Here is a 16,132-nt window from a genome sequence, read left to right as displayed (position 1 = left end):
ACGGCCCTGAAACTCAGACCTATTTATACACATCTCCCTGCCTGAAAATGGCCGCAGGACACCACTGCCGAAGGAATCAAATCCGTGCTCATCTCATCCCTGATCTGCTCCAACTCTGCTCACCTCCCACACTACCCTCCCCTAGGCTCCAGCAGCACAGCCTCTGTGTGCCCTGGGGACCTCACGTGGGGCTCCTCTTTCCCTATGGGAAACCCACCTCCTGAAAGCTCCCGTTTGCCACGGAGCTCCTAACTCCTCTTTAAGAAGCCCCTCGGCAGTCACACTCACCGGGAAACCTCCCAGTGTCCACGAGGTAACACCCCTTTGCTACCCTTCCTCCCCAGCATCATTCTCCCCCAACCCGAGGTCTCCAAGGCGTAGGGCCAAGCGTTCCTGACGTTTGTATCCACCTCATGTCCAGCCCAGTGCCCAACACATGGCAGAGGCTCAAAAACCAGCACAGAACCAGTGTTGACGGAACCTCACGGAATCATCGATTTAAAGGTTTCACTAACTCCGGGCCATTCGGAAAATAAAGCTCACCACCAGAAAGCGTCAATCCACCTCCACCATGCCGTCTGACAGTCGCAGGGATCCTGGCACAGTCCCCGGCCAACTCGGCTGCCAACCTGTCCAGGAGAGCCGGGGGCGGAAAGGGCTTACGAGGGCACGGCAGCAGAGCACGGGCGCTGAGAATCCCAGCATGGAAGGAAGCAGCACGGACGCGAACCAGGAACAACGGACGGGTGTCAAAATGCAAGCAAAGCACGATTCTCGGAAGCCACGTGCTGGAAAGCATCTTTCCAATCCCAGGACCCGTGTCAGGCTCCACAGGCCTCCTGTATATGTCCCTGTGCCTACCACAGATATCTACGAGCCACAGTGTCAGTCCACAGGACTCACGGAATTCTGGGCACAGCTAAGATTCCTTTTTTTCTGCCTTAAAGGGATCTTCTATTCCTCAGTTTCTTATTAGTACATCACAAACTACAGGAAAAATAAAGTGCTGGGGCTGGCATTGGGGTGTATCAGGTTAAGCCGCCACCTGTGATACTGGCATCCCATATAGGTGCCAGTTCGGGTCCCGGCTGTTCCACTTCCCATCCAGCTCCCTACTAATGCGCCTGGGAAAGCAGCAGAGGATGTCCCAAGTGCTTGGGCCCCTGCACCCAACTGGGAAACCTGGAGGAAGCTTCTGGCTCCTGGCTTTGGCCTGGTCCAGTCCTGGCCATTGTGGCCATTTAGGGGAGTCAACCAATAGATGGCAGATCTCTGTCTCTCTGCCTTTCAAATAAGTAAATTTAAATATTAAGAAACAAAACAAAAAGGAAGTATAGAACATATAGTATAAAACATCTTTCACCCAGCCTGATTTCATTTTTTTTCCCTGAGAATATTCTAGGATTTGGCAGTCGCTGTGAGGTATCTTCATGTCCAGGCCAAATCCATCCCTCAGCTCAAGACAAGGCCAGGTGCGGGGTAGCTGTCCTACCCCCATTCCCCAAAATCTTTAAGATCAGTTTGCTTTGTGACTTGCTTCTCACACACCTCCCACACTTGTGCTCTCACTGGCTGATCTTTATCATGTTCAATAAGAGCTACAACAGAACCAAGAATAAACAACATAGGCATTTAGCTGGAAGCAACTCACACTATGGGAAATAAGAACCAATTAAGTATCCAGCCAGAAGGGAGCCGCGGGGTCAGCTCATCCACAAAGCCGTGCTCAGGATTTCCAAAAGCAAATCCAAATATGGACTTTGTCAACATCTACTAACCCAATCCCAACTACAGGCAATTAGGTGGAGTCCCTGCATCTGAACAGTGGTGACTTCCCTGTCCTCCACGTCACAGCCACAGACAAAAGTCACAAGTAGCTGACATAAGCGAGAGGACAACAGAAGGCAGAGGGGAAACGTGCCACATCTCAGCAGTGAGGACCAGTCTGCTGCAATACAGAAGAAGCTTCCCTCCAGCCCCTTCTAGGAGTCAGGCACTGTACAAACAATCCCTCCCTCTCCCCTTCTCACAGACCCATACGGTACAAAGTTCATCCTCAGTTCCAAAGAAACCAAGGATCAGAGAGGTAAGTGTAGGAAGTTCCAGGGACACAGAGGTACCAAGAAGAGGGACTTGGCGGGCCGGCGCTGTGGCACAGCGTGTAAAAGCTGCGCTTGCATCCCATATGGGCACTGGTTCAGTTCCTGGCTGCTCCACTTCCCATCCAGTTTCCTGCTAATGCACCAGGGAAAGCAACAGAAGATATCCCAAGTGCTTCGGCCCCTATACCCACATGGGAAACCTGGAAGAATCTCCTGGTTGTGGTCTGGCCCAGTTTTGGCTGTTACGGCCATTTGGAGAGTGGTAGCAGATGGAAGATCTCTATCTCTGTCTCTCTTTGTAACTTCACCTTTCAAATAAATAAAATAAATCTTAAAAACAAGATCAAGGATTCGGGATTTTGAACCCAGGTCCATCTGTCTTCCAGCACACTAGGTAGCCTGGGTAGAACTTTCTCAACAAGACGGTAAGAGAAAAGGGGTAGCATTCAGAAGTTCAATTTTATGCAGTGCAGCTAAGGTCTGCTTAAACTTCACAACCTCCTAAAGAAAACAGTAACAATACTCCCTCTATGAATCTTGTGTGCACATATCAAATTTTAATGTATATAAGACTATAAACATACACAATCCTCAGAGTACACATCTGGCTCTAAAAAAAAACTGTATAAAATTTGGCCGGCACCGCGGCTCACTAGGTTAATCCTCTGCCTGTGGCGCTGGCACCCCGGGGTTCTAGTCCTGGTTGGGGTGCCAGATTCTGTCCCTGCTTCTCCTCTTCCAGGCCAGCTCTCTGCTGTGGCCCGGGAAGTCAATGGAGGATGGCCCAAGTGCTTGGGTTCTGCACCCGCATGGGAGACCAGGAGGAAGCACCTGGCTCATAGCTTCGGATCAGTGCAGCACGCTGGCCATAGTGGCCATTTGGGGGGTGAACCAAGGGAAGGAAGACCTTTCTCTCTCTCTCTCTCTCTCACTGTTTAACTCTGCCTGTAAAAAAAAATAAATAAAAAAAAACTATAAAATTTTTTAAAAGTGGCACATTATTTTATAAAATATTTTAATAAGGAAATCTCGATTAATTTAAAAATCCTTTACCAATTGATTTGAAAGGCAGAAACATACACATACACAGCGTGCACTTCCACCTGCTGATTCACTCCAGGGCTGGGGTAGGCCAAAGCCAGGTGCCTTGAACTCAATCCGTATCTCTCAGGTGTGTGGCAGAGACCCATGTATTTGGGCCATACCTGCCACCTCCCAGGATGCACATTAGCAGGAAGCTGGACTGGAAGCAGAGCAGGGACTCAAACCCATGCACTCCAATATGTGATGCAGGTGCCCCAAGAGTTGACTTAAGTGCTGTGCCAAATACCTGCCCCCTGAATTTTCCGCCTCACAAGAGTTGCCTAGTGGCTGGCGCCGTGACTCAATAGGCTAATCCTCCACCTTGCGGCGCTAGCACACTGGGTTTTAGTCCCGGTCGGGGCGCCAGATTCTGTCCCGGTTGCCCCTCTTCCAGGCCAGCTCTCTGCTATGGCCCGGGAGTGCAGTGGAGGATGGCCCAAGTCCTTGGGCCCTGCACCCGCATGGGAGACCAGGAGAAGCACCTGGCTCCTGGCTTTGGATCAGCGCAGTGTGCCGGCCGCAGTGCGCCAGCCGCAGCGCGCCAGCCGCAGCGGTCATTAGAGGGTGAACAAACGGCAAAGGAAGACCTTTCTCTCTGTCTCTCTCACTGTCCACTCTGCCTGTCAAAAAACAAACAAACAAAAAACCCAACCAAACAACAACAACAACCCAAGAGTTGCCTCGTAACTACGTAGATTCCTATTCCATGTACCTCACTTCAGCACCTCTATCCACAGCTAATATTAACACTTGATCCCATGATGCACACCTGGGCATGAGTTTCCTGTGGTTACCAAACACCCTCAATGCCCAGTGTTAGAGCCAGAGCCTTTGTGAAACTTCAGGCTGCGCAAGACAGAAGCATCCATGATACCTGCTGCATTCTCAAACAGCTCCTCCCTCCAGCACCACAGGGGCGTCATGAGCGGGGCGCAGCAACCCCACTTGTATCCCACTATGTGCACTCCACTGAGGCGAGTAAGCGAGGATGTGGCCCACTGGGGCGCACTCTCACCAGCCTGGTGCCTTGGCCAGCCTCTGCCCGTGAGCCCCTCACACCATGGAATGTGGCATACAAGGGATCTATTTCTGGTACGGGGTAGTCCTAACTGCAGTACCTGCTTCATCTGGGGCTCATGCAAATAAACAACAGTCTGTTTCAGCAGCAGAGTAGGACCACTGTGCCATCGAGAGGAAGGACATCTGCGCAGGGCTTTCCTGGGCAATTTAAGGGATGCGTAAACAACCCTGGACACACAGGCCTCTGCCTCATGTGCTGACTTGGTCAGCTGCCTGCGCCGGGCGCCTCACTGGGATTCTGCTCTCACGCGGCATACCAAGCATCACACAGCCCCTCTGCAGTGCTGTCTTCTTCCAGCTTGGGGAGCAGACCTAGACCATTCTGGAGCACTCACTCCATCAGTTCCCTGAATCACGAGCTCTCGTGTCCATAGAGAGCACAGGGGAGAGCCACGAACCGCGGAGGTAGGGCACCGCCAGGCATCCCACCTTTTGGCTTCACCGAAACTGCTCTTAGAGCTTTCCACCCACGCCGACAGTCTAAGAGCCGGCTTCCTGCATCAGGCAATTTTACACGCACAGCATTTTAGTCACTTCGCATGGACCACATACAAACTGAGAGATGAATAATCCAGGGAGCTGGCGGCAGAGCTGCACCTGGAACTCACGGCACTCTGCCACACTCATGTCCTGTTCCGCAGGGCAGTGCTGCCCACCACGCTGCCACACCAGCAAGCACGTGGCCAAGGGTCGAGTCCCACGGAAGGCATCCGGTTGAGGACAATCGCTGCCGAGGGACTCATTCACCAAGGAAGCCGAGACCTCGCGATCACCCACCACAGCCCTACTTGTGATGGCCACATCTCATTTATGTTCTACTGCGCTTGTCTTGCTAGCCCAGGCCGCTATAACGCAAGTACCATAAGCAGGGTCGTTTAAATGCCAATTTATTTCTCACAGAGCTAAGAGAGCCAAGTGCAGTGTCCATCCCTACCTGCATGCAGCCTGGTATGCCTGGGCAGGCTGTAAGGGTTTCTTCACGTGAGATATAGGTTTACTCTTTCTTTTCCCAGCCAAGAGGTTGCTATCCCCACAAACTCCTCTGAACCTAATCACCTCTCTCAAGGTCCCACCCCCTACTACAGGGCCACCTGGGGTTTAGATTTCACTATGGAGTTTTTGGGAAGACATAAATGGGCAAGGTCATGACAACCTTAGGAGAAGCTTCATCACCACCCCATCTCCCAGGCAAGGAAACCCCTACAACCCGCCCGGGCACACCAGGCTGCAGGTGAGTTCCATCCCGACTGCCCATCATAGGGCAGATGGAGACAGATGGCATCTACCAGGCCCCTTCACACTTCAGTCAAAACCAGAACCTCACGAGGGAACTTCCAGCGACTTGAGGTATAGAATTTATTCTCCTGGGCTCTTCAAATGGTGAGCTCATGAGCTGCACCTGGGACCTGCAGCCAGGCGGCAGGACTTTGTTGGTGATGGAAGCAAGGAGAGAATCACACCACCTTGGGAGAGTGTTTCCTAAATTATGTCTCTCATCATCCTTGAATGGAGAAAGGGTCCCATGAGTGACAGCAAGAGGTACTCTAGATAAGACTCTGTCCCAGGAAAGATTACTGATTTCAGCACTCAGAGCCCTGATAATGAAGACTTTTCCCAGGTACTCTAGTGCTCTCTGGGCTCTTTCTTGCAGAAATCACCATGCTACATGCACCTTAGCTTCCCAGCTCCAGCCTTTGCACACCTCTACCTGGTACATGGTCAGCCACAGCTGCTCAGGCACAGCCACACCCAGGCACATATGTGTGTACGCGCACGCACACACACACACACAATTTGAAGATTCAAGCCAGAGCATCATTAGGCTTTTCTTCCTGTCTTTCTTAGCTTTGCAGTAATGTGCATTAATGTTAGATATAATAGCTTCCATGGGCTCTGTGGTTTCTGTGTCTGTGAATTAGAAATGATTAAAAAAAAAAAAAGTCCCTATCACCACTGCCCCTGCCCCCATCCATTTCCTTTGAGGGAAAAACATTCGTTTCTGAGCATGGCACTGGGTTTGTTCCAGGCGCCATCTGACACCACCATGGGGTGCAGCTGACACTGCTACAAAGTGTGAGTGGAGAAACCTCCAGTCATCATTAACTGCAGGCAGTGAGGCAAATACAGCAAAACCCCCAAACGCCTAAGAAAACGGGAGAGTGACAAGAGCATGAGAAAGCAAGGATGCAAGACTGCTGAAAACCCCAGCTTAAAACAGAACCTCTGCTCACCACCTCATGGCAGACAAGACCTGAAAAGGAAGCAGTCCCTTAATTAAACCACCAGCTCTCTCTAGATAGGTCCCCAGCTTTATAAATGTAAGGGACCCTTACCTCTAATTGTTTATGCAGTCACTGGTACTTTCAACCTACCACATGGAGCTTATGAACATGGAATACTAAAATCTACTGGTCTTAACAGTTGTAGACCCATCACCAGGACAAGGGCAGTAATGGGATCCTATTTTTAGGACTCCCATGGGGAAAAGACTCCTGTCCTAAGAAGCTCATGGAATATCAGGGCAAAGGAAGGTGATAAAAGGCTATGCCGAGGGAAGCAGCACAGTACAACAGGCATTTGGAGCAAGAAGAGGCTACTTCTCATGCACGGTAAAGGACCCAAAGCAAGGCTGGAGGAAGCAAGAGATGCAAGCCACAGGTGAGGCTGATGCCAAAGGAAAAAGGGAAGAGATTGAGCAGAGGGGAAAGTGTGGCAACAGAACTGATTTAGGCGATGAAAACCATCCAAAGGGAAAAGAACAGTTTTTTTAATACACAGGTCTGGGACAACCGGTATCTACCTCTCAAAGAATGAGGTTCGTCTGTACCTCACACCACACACAAATAATTCAAAATAAATTGATCACAGATTTCAGTGTAAAACCGTAAAACTTTTAGTAGAACACATGGGTCTATATTTTTGTGACCTTGAATTATGCGGTGGTTACTTAGACATGGCATCAAAATACAGGAATAAAATAGTAACAAACTGGGGCCAGGGTTGTTGAAAGTGGGTCAAGATGCTGTCGCCTGCCATGCCAGCATCCTATATGGGTTCTGGTTCCAAGTCCCAACTGCTCCACCTTTGATCTAGCTCCCTGCTAATGCACCTGGGAAAGCAATGGAAGATGGCCCAAGTACTTGGGCTCCTGTACTCACATAGGAAAGCCAGAAGCTTCTGGCTTCAGCCTGGTCCAGCCCTAGATACATCAGCCATTTGGGAAGTGGATGGAAGATATCGCCCTCCCTCTCCCTCCATCCCTCCTTCTCTCTAACTATTTCAAATAAATAAATCTTTAAAAAAATAATAAACTGGACTATAGAAAAGTTTTCATGCTTTAAACAATATTGCTGCGGAGGGTGTTGGGGTGCAATGGGTTAAGCTGCTGCTTGGGACACTGCATCCCATATTTTAGAGTCCCTGATTCAAGTCCTGGCTGCTCTGCTTTAGACCCAGCTCCCTGCTAACATGCCTGGGAGACAGCAGATGATGGTCCAAGTATTTGAGTCTCTGCCACTCATGTGGGAGACCTGGGTGGAGTTCTAGGCTCCTGGCTTTCCTCTGGCCCAGCCCCAGCTGTTGTGACCATTTGGCAAGTCAACTACCGGGCAAAATACTGATCAATATCTCTCTCTCTGACACCCTGCCTTTCAAATAGATAAGGAAATTTTAAAAAAATATCAAGAAAATGAAAAACAGATAATCCACAGAATGCAAGAAAATATTTGCAAATCACATATCTGATGAAGAACTTGTACCCAGAATATTTTAAAAAAAAAATTTTTTTTTTTGACAGGCAGAGTGGACAGTGAGAGAGAGAAACAGAGAGAAAAGTCTTCCTTTGCGGTTGGTTCACCCTCCAATGGCCGTCGCACCACGCTGATCCGAAGGCAGGAGCCAGGTGCTTCTCCTGGTCTCCCATGGGGTGCAGGGCCCAAAGACTTGGGCCATCCTCCACTGCCTTCCCGGGCCATAGCAGAGAGCTGGCCTGGAAGAGGGGCAACCGGGACAGAATCCGGTGCCTCGACCGGGACTAGAACCCGGTGTGCCAGTGCCGCAAGGCGGAGGATTAGCCTGTTGAGCCACGGCGCCGGCCATTAAAAAAACTCTTACAACTTAATAAATCTACAGTGAGACACCAGTTCACACATACTAGGATGGCTAAAATAAAAAGACAGACAAGGACAAGTGTTGACAGGATGCAGAGAAACCTCATACTTGGCTGGTAGTAATATAAATGTTCAGCCATTGTAGAAAATAATTTGGCAGTACCTTAAAAGGATAAACACAGACTTATAGCATCCAGCAATTCTACTTTTATATATACCCAAGAAGAAAATAAGACAGCTATCCATACAAAAATTCAAACACAAACCTTCATGGTAGCATTATTTATAACAGCCCAAAGTAGAACCCAACCCAAAATCCATCAACCAAGAAATGCATAAACAAAATACATATTTACATACAAAAATATTACTTGGCAATAAAGCAGAATACTGATACCTATAGCATGGATGAAGCTAGAAAATGTTACACTCCATAAATGATCACATGTGATTCTAGTAATATGAAACGCCCAAATAAGCAAACCCATAGATACGGAAAGTAGATGAGTGGTTGCTCCAGGCCGGCTGGAAGGGAGTGAGCGTAACATTAGAGAGGAATACAAAGTGACTAATAATGGGTATGAGTTTTGGGTTTTTTTAGAGGAGATTTTAAAAAGTCCTAAATTGAGACTGTGGAAATTGTTGCCCAACTATATGAAAATGCTAAAAAACACTTTGAACTGAAAACATTTAATGGGTGAAATATATGGTCTGTGAATGACTTCTAAATAAACCTGTTTTTTAAAAATGCAATAGGATAAATCACAACGGGAAAACATATAAATTTGACTTGAGAAAATGAAAAACTTATGGATGTCATAAAACACTATAACCTAATTAAATGGAAAATGATTAGCTAGGAATTTTTTTACAACATACATGACTAATAGCCTCAAAACAAACAGCAACAAAGTTATGATAATTCAGTAAGAACCACATATTGCCCCAATAGAATCAAGAACAATTACGACAAAAAAGTCCCTGAAGAAAAAAATCACAATTAACCAATATATATTAAAATACTTCATCCTCAATGTTAGTAAGTCGATGGATTAATCCAACACTTATTGTCTACCTGATGAAAACATGAGACAGCTTTAGGTATTAAGATATAAGAATGTTCTAGGCCGGCGCCTGCGGCGCCAGCACAGCGAGTTCTAGTCCTGGTTAAGGCGCAGGATTCTGCTCCTCTTCCAGTCCAGCTCCCTGCTGTGGCCTGGGAAGGCAGTGGAGGATGGCCCAAGTCCTTGGGCCCTGCACCCCATGGGAGACCAGGAAGAAGTACCTGGCTCCTGGCTTCGGATCAGCGCAGCACGCCAGCAGTAGTGGCCATTTGGGGAGTGAGCCAACGGAAGGAAGACCTTTCTCTCTGTCTCTCTCTCTAACTGCCTGTCCAAAAAAAAAAAAAAAAAAAAAATACAAGAATGTTCTTGCACTGTTCTTTATTTAGTAGGAAACTGGAAATATTTTGTCTAAAGCAACAGGGAATGGGCATTACTACTGGGCATGTACCAAAGAAATAAGGCAGGAAAGTGGCTGTCTTCTAGAAGGAACAAAGGAAATCAAGATTATATTGCGGGGTCGGCACTGTGTAGCAGGTGAAGCCGCCGCCTGAAATGCCTGCATCCCATATGGGCACTGGGTTCTAGTCCCGGTTGCTCCTCTTCCAGTCCAGCTCTCTGCTGTGGCCCGGGAGGGCAGTGGAGGATGGCCCAAGTGCTTGGGCCCCTGCACCAGCATGGGAGACCCGGAGGAGACTCCTGGCTTTGGATCGGTGCAGCTCCAGCCATTGCAGCCATCTGGGTAGTGAACCAGCAGATGGAAGACATTTCTTTCTTTCTCTTTCTCTCTCTCTCTCTCTCTCTCTGAAACTCTACCTTTCAAACACATAAATAAATCTTTAAAAAAAAAGATTATACTGCATCACTATTTTATCTATTTTTATGATATATTTACTCCTCAAATACTGTTTCTAAACTTTAGAAGATAAAAAAGATATATGCACTTATCTTCACTGAACTATGTATTCAAAGAATTATGTAAGGTAATCACATATTTCTTATGAATAGTTCTTATACTTGCTACATCTTAGAATCAGCTGAGCAGTCAAAGAAAATCTGAGTTCCCAGGCCTTTCCTTAGATGCATCTAAATGATATTAGAATCTCTCAAAGTAGCACCTAGATACTAATACTTTTTTAAACTCTGGGGTGGGGGCCAGGCCGACACTGTAGTGCAGCAGGTAAAGATGCTGACTTCGACACCAGCATCCCCTAAGACTGCCTAAGAGTGCTGGCTGCTTCACTTCTAATCCAGCTCCCTGCTAATGCACCTGGGACAGCGTGGAAGATGGCCCACATACTCGCACTGAGGAGCTCCAGGCTCCTGGACTTGTCCTAGTCCAGCCCTGGCTGTTGCAGCCATTTGGGGAGTGACGGAAGTGCATGGAAGATCTCTCCCTCCAACTCTGCCTTTCAAATAAATAAATAATTCTTAGGAAAAAAAACTTCTGGGTAAATCCAAAATTTATAATGAAATTGAATAAGGATGGGGGCCAGCCCTGTGGCATAGTGAGTAAAGCCGCCATCTATAGTGCTGGCATCCCATATGGGTGCCAGTTCAAGTCCTGGCTGTACCACTTCCGATCCAGCTCTCTGCTGTGGCCTGGGGATGCAGCAGAAGATGGCCCAAGTCCTTGGGCCCCTGCACCCGTATGTGGGAGACCAGGAAGAAGCTCCTGACTTTGGATCAGTGCAGCTCCGGCCATTGCAGCCATCTGGGGAGTGAACCAGAGGATGGAGGATCTCCCCTCCCCCACCGCCTCTCTCGGCCTCGGCCTCTCTGTAATTCTGCCTTCCAAATAAAATAAATCTTTAAAAAAAAAAAAAAAAACTAAATAAGGGTGAACTATGTCCAAAGTGGAGTAAATGCACGCACACTGGTTCTCCATGCAAACGCACATGCTCATCAGAACAACAGAAAATGTGTCACTTTTCACAGCTGGACAAGCAGTGAGGCTCAGGGAAGGCTGTCTCCTCCTTGGGCTATCACATCACAGGACTCCAGGAGGAAACCAAGAATGTCTCCCTGTCGGCCACTTGACGAAGGGCTGTCCTTGCTGAAGGGCAGGTTCCGGGCTGTGGCCCTGACCTCAGAGATGAAAGCAAGCGCTGGACTAGCAGAACGGTGCATGCCCCCAGAAAGCTCCAGACACACCTGTGCACAACCTCGCACCACCCCTGTGCATGACGGAGAACACAAACTGTGGCCCCATCCTGCTCACGTGTCAACCTACAGGCAGAACCCCAGGGCCGACTGGCACGAGAGGACCAAGCCCTGCATGGACTGGGGGCAAGTTCCACCACAGTTGAGAGGCCTTGGCTTGTTGTGCACCGAGGCCCTCGCGCCCCGACATGCCTGTGAGGTTCCACAGGGTTCTCCAGGAGCCTCGCCGAGCACTAATGACCACGGTGGAGGGGAAATCTCAAAACCAGCTGAGTGTTTTTCTGCCCATGAACTTGATCTGACTCAGCTGTGATAATTCCCCTGACACACTATCCTGGAAAGAAAGAAAATGGAAACTGTCTGAGAAGTGCAGACAGAAGGAAAAGTTCAAAAGATGAAAGGGCACAGAACGACGTCTCCCCACCGCCTCTTAAAATTCTCCCTAGTCACAGCGAAGCCTGATAAAACAGCTGGGAGCACTAGCCATTAGCAGGTCCCAGAAGATGTTAACTTCTGAGAGAAGCCTCTCAAAGAGCTGCTGGGAGGAATGTGCAATCAATACAGCCTCTCTGCAAGGCAACTGGGCACTGGGCATCAAGGTCCCATTGGCTCGGTAATGCCACTGCTGGGAACGTGCCCCCTCAAGGAGCGCGCAGAGCGCGTATATGTTACTGGGGAGAAATATTCACGCCAGTTCTGCAGAGAGGTACCTTCTCACTGTTGTACAACCCACTATGCAGCATATAGGCTTAAAAATGGCTCAGGTGGCAAATTTTATTTCACCACAGCTGAAAATAAGAAATTTAATAGCAAAACCAAAGCAAAACACCTTGGCTGGAGCTACAATTCTAACAATCAGAATTCAGTTTAAAAGTTTTTTGATCGCAGGATATTTAAACTATGGCAGTAAGTCTCAAGTCCTTCAAGCAAACTGAGCCTTGCTCATGTGAACATACAGGGTGAAAAAAAGGCAGAATGTGAAGGTTATACAGTGGGGTCACAGGTTTAGGAGCAGTAAATTAAAGGGGAAAAAAACATATATATCAAAAATGCTAACAGCAGTTCTCTCTCCATGATGAGATTTCCAAATTTTCTGTAGGAAACACTTTTGTGGGGTGGCAGGAGGGGGCTCTTGGCCTATGTTAACTCTGGGTCTAAGTATCAAAGAGCCGGTGTGAGCTCCACTTCATGGCCTGTCAGCATGGAGGATTCCCCCTTAAGGAAACTGCCGGATCAGCCATGGCAACAGTGAGACCCAACCGGAAGTGGAACGGCAGAAGTGGGAAGGCTTGCTTTCTCCGGTCTCCCCACACAGCAGGGCCCAGGACAGGAGCGATGTCACCCTCTGGTTACCACGTGCTGCAGCACTCTAGCACAGTGTTTCAAAAGGCTGCTTCTCCATGACGTCCACCTTTCGGATGGTCTCCTAATGGGCCCACAGTGATCTGGCAAAGAGTAACGCAAACACCAAGTAACTAATGATATTACTAATAAACAAGCCGCCGGAAGCAGGCGTTTCTCCTCTCGGGAAGACAAAAGGATACACGGCAAACACTGACAAATTCTCAATCCACAAAGACTTGCATCAGCCACAGAACTACTTTCATGGAGGCTGGTCATTGTTTTCATGACCAGAAAATGGATTTTCCATTGAGGAAAAACACAAAAGATTCTGAAACAATAGTCTGAAAATAGAATTTCTGGCTAGCATGAAAAAGCGTAAGAAACAATGGAGAAAGGTGGCAGAAGAGTAAGTATAAACAGTGACTCTCAATACAAGTGTCAGAAACTTGATCACATAAAACGTATAGCCACATGATGATCAGGTTAATGAAACTACCCCTGGCCCAGAGTTCTCAGGACCCAGCAGCTAACTGCCAACTGCGTTAATATACACATTCCCATCAATGCAGGCCTTTGTACACAGTGGACAGTCTTGGGCCCTAGCTAGAATAATAGCTCCAGTCCCTGACAGTTTCTTAATTAGCATCAATTATAAAGAGTTTCTACCCAGACAAGTAAAACAGGCTTGTATTTTTTTTTTTTTTTTTTTTTTTGCAGAGTCAACCAAGAGGAAGAGGAAGGGGCCTAACCCTTCAAATCAGAACAGAAGTCACCAAGGGAATGGAGGAGCTGTGTGTAAAGGGAGCACGGCCTTTGTGTAAAGGGTTGGGGACAGGGCTCGATACCCTCCAGGCGCTGCTGTATTTCCTGTATCACTAGTGGGTGACAACAGGGCTAGCTTTTAAAATAGATGGGTATTTTTAAATCCACAGCACATTCACAACCATATGTCAACTTTTTTTTTTTTTAACCAGCAGGTAGAACATTAGGGCTCTGGGTACCTTTTTAACAGAAAGGATGTGTGTTAAGAGACTGTGGAAAAGTATTGTGTATAGTTTGATGTATTCAGTCTCTGCCATTTTTCAGCAAGCATCTCTGCCCTTAATGTTTCTTTTCCAATTAAAATTGCTGAGGTAATGAAGCCAAATTACCACTGTGAGCCATCAATTTGCTGCAGAAGCACTGCTCTGTTAGACATATCTGCTTAGCTGATTTCATTATCATTTGGACCAAAACATCTAAGACAGGATATTTTCTTCAAGGCAGGGAAAGGTTGAATGGTACAGAACTACGACTCCCTTCTACTCGCAAAGTCCTGCAAAGCATTTGGCAAAAATAAATTTCACTCCCACAGAGAAAACCTTTGGGATGTTCTCTCAAAACCATAAATACCTCATCTGGTCTGGACATAGAAGGACGCAGGCCTTGCCCCCATTTCCCTGCCCACACACCTGCAGCATCTACAAAACCCTTCTGGAAATCCACACTTCCCAGTTTTCCACCGCTACTCCAGGTGCCCACTGAAACAAACACTGAATGTGTTAATAAGAAAATTATATCAGAAACGCAGTATTTCCTGGACTCTCTCAAGTCTTGCCCAGTCCTAAGGTCCAAGCAACATCAATTCATTTGCAGTAGTGCAGACAACAGGAAGGAAATGTTGTCCAAAGGCTCCAATCTCTGCACTTGGCCTTACCTTCAACTGAGGTCCCTTAAAGAGACAGATAGGCAGGGAATACTCAGAAAAGGCACCTTGAGGATGGTGTTATGGCACAGTGGGTTAAGCTGCCATCTGTGATGTATAGGATCACCAGTTCAAGTCCTAGCTGCTCCACTTCTGATCTATCTCCCTGCTAATGCACCTGGGAAAGTAGAGGAAGATGGTTCAAATTCTTGGGCCCCTGAAACCCATGTGGGAGACTGGGATTGAGTTCTGGGTTCCTGGCTGTTGTAGCCATTTAAGGAGAGAACCAGAAGATGGAGGATCTCTGTGTGTGTGTCTCCCTGTAACTTTGCCTTTCAAATAAATAAAAATCAATCTTTTAGACAAAAGAAAAGACTTGCTGCTTGCCCTCAAGCATCAGACATGGAAAGCACATATTAAAGAAAAAATTACTGATACTGGTCAATGCACAGTAAGGCAGACTTTATTTGGATGTAGGGCAGGACACTGCAGTGGAATTTTGCAGTTGAGAGACAGATGGGGCTCAACCCCCTATACAGCATGGACCAGTGGGAGTTTATGGCCAAGCAGCCCAGTTGCAGAGGGTGGGGTGGGGGGAGGGTGTCCATGGATGGAAAATTAAGAAGGGGAAAGGGGAGTCTGGCTAAACTGACCTAACAGGGTTCTTGCTGCAGCCAGGCCAGGGTGATCAGACACCACCCGGGGGACAAGGGATGGGCATTAGGCTCCCAATCCGGTCAGAGGAGTTATTGCTAAACTGACTTAGCAGGTTTGTTTGCCTCATACTGGATTTTTACAAGAAAGTGCACAGACGGCCCTGCAAGAAGTTTCTGCAGCCTCACTAAATGTCAGTTATAGACACCATTTCAGAGTAACACAACAAAAGACACAGTTGGTATCAAAAAGTAAAATCCTGTGCACAATTTTTAGCAAGTCGAGTAATTCCAGTAGGCACAGGCCAGCGAGAGAGGCAGTGTGGGGCCTGGGCTTTGAAGCAATGAGGAACTTTGACAGCTATGCAACAGGGGAAGCCAAAGACAAAAGCAAGGATGCTCCAGGGATTTTCCCTGATTTGATAGACAGGTTGAACACCTTGGCACAGGAGTCACTTCACACCCAAGCCTTCTCCAAGCTCCAGCCGATGACTGGGTTGTAAACAATGCCATCCCAAATTTTTATGTAAAAGAATCCTAGAGTGGCTGGCACCGCGGCTCACTAGGCTAATCCTCCGCCTTGCGGCGCCGGCACACCAAGTTCTAGTCCCAGTCAGGGCACCGATCCTGTCCTGGTTGCCCCTCTTCCAGGCCAGCTCTCTGCTGTGGCCAGGGAGTGCAGTGCAGGATGGCCCAAGTGCTTGGGCCCTGCACCCCATGGGAGACCAGGAGAAGCACCTGGCTCCTGCCATTGGATCAGCGCGGTGTGCCGGCCACAGCGTGCTACCGCGGCGGCCATTGGAGGGTGAACCAACGGCAAAGGAAGACCTTTCTTTCTGTCTCTCTCTCACTG

General features: G+C 48.0%; 1 protein-coding gene across 14 annotated transcripts in view; it reads right to left on the bottom strand.

Annotated features, from left to right (window-relative positions):
* TANC1 (tetratricopeptide repeat, ankyrin repeat and coiled-coil containing 1) overlaps positions 1–16,132 on the bottom strand; it is a 342,597-nt gene that overhangs the window by 108,315 nt on the left and 218,150 nt on the right. The gene's annotated exons all lie outside the window — the stretch shown is intronic.

This window comes from Lepus europaeus, chromosome 1, assembly GCF_033115175.1.
Source record: "Lepus europaeus isolate LE1 chromosome 1, mLepTim1.pri, whole genome shotgun sequence".
NCBI classification, from domain to species: Eukaryota; Metazoa; Chordata; class Mammalia; order Lagomorpha; family Leporidae; genus Lepus; species Lepus europaeus.
The sequence above is the reverse complement of the archived record's forward strand: the minus strand, read 5'-3'. Positions and strand labels throughout refer to the sequence as shown.